The sequence below is a fragment of the Acyrthosiphon pisum genome, chromosome A1 (assembly GCF_005508785.2).
Source record: "Acyrthosiphon pisum isolate AL4f chromosome A1, pea_aphid_22Mar2018_4r6ur, whole genome shotgun sequence".
Lineage (NCBI taxonomy): Eukaryota > Metazoa > Arthropoda > Insecta > Hemiptera > Aphididae > Acyrthosiphon > Acyrthosiphon pisum.
This window is the reverse complement of record NC_042494.1, coordinates 164,256,953-164,257,912: the sequence shown is the minus strand read 5'-3', so window position 1 is coordinate 164,257,912 and position 960 is coordinate 164,256,953.

Sequence of the window (960 nt, the reverse complement as noted above, 5' to 3'; positions counted from 1 at the left end):
TAATCTACTACCCTATAACTATTTAGGGGTGGTTGATAGGGGTGTATTATTATCGAAAAAAATTGCTTTACGGGAATAACTCTCAAGCTTTATAGAATTGTCGGATTTTGATGAGTATTTTTTTATCTGAAAGAAGAAGACTTCCTACAGCCCGCATCGATCTCTGATTTTGTATTTTATTTTAAATACTAGTATAAAATAATTTATAAAAAAAGCTAAAAATTGTCTTTTTTTTAAAGACTTATAATTAAGTTTGAGATGAAAATATCGAAAAAAAGAGTTCGATGCAGGCTGTAGAATATTCTCCTCTATTAATAAAAAAAAAAATTATCAAATTTGGTTAACTCTACAGGGCAGGATCATTATTCCCGTAAACCGTGTTTTTGAGGTCAAAATCACATTGACACCGGGCGCCTTAATGGCATTGTTCGCTTTACGCGAAGTATTTTCCGACGGCATAATAGTTGTTCTTAAAGGTAATATAGTTATTTTAAAAAATGATATCACTGGGCAGTCAGCCAACTATTTGTTTGTGCATAATATGATGAGATTCGGAATACAGTCGGTCGGCACTATCGGAGCCGATAGTAACGAATAAAACGCTGCACCAAGCACGTTTGACGTCGGGAGGCGTACGACTGTATCGGCCGGATCTATGCATTATGCAAAGTGTGGATCAGATCGGTTCAGTCACAAGGGACACCGGTTGCAATAATGTACAGTTACAAATTGCTCAAAACGAATCGTTTTTGATGACCTGCGTGTTCGGCGAAAATGAATAAATAAGCTGCTGCGACAGTGCCGTGTTCTGTGACTGACTAGGCTGGCGCCGGACTGGCGGGCGCCCGCTGGTCTGTCACTGAACACGAGACCGGCCGCATCGCATACGGACCTACGACAGAACGCTGTGGGCGTGGCTTCGAGGGCAGCAGCAGCCAATGCCGTGAGCAACCGGCGTTA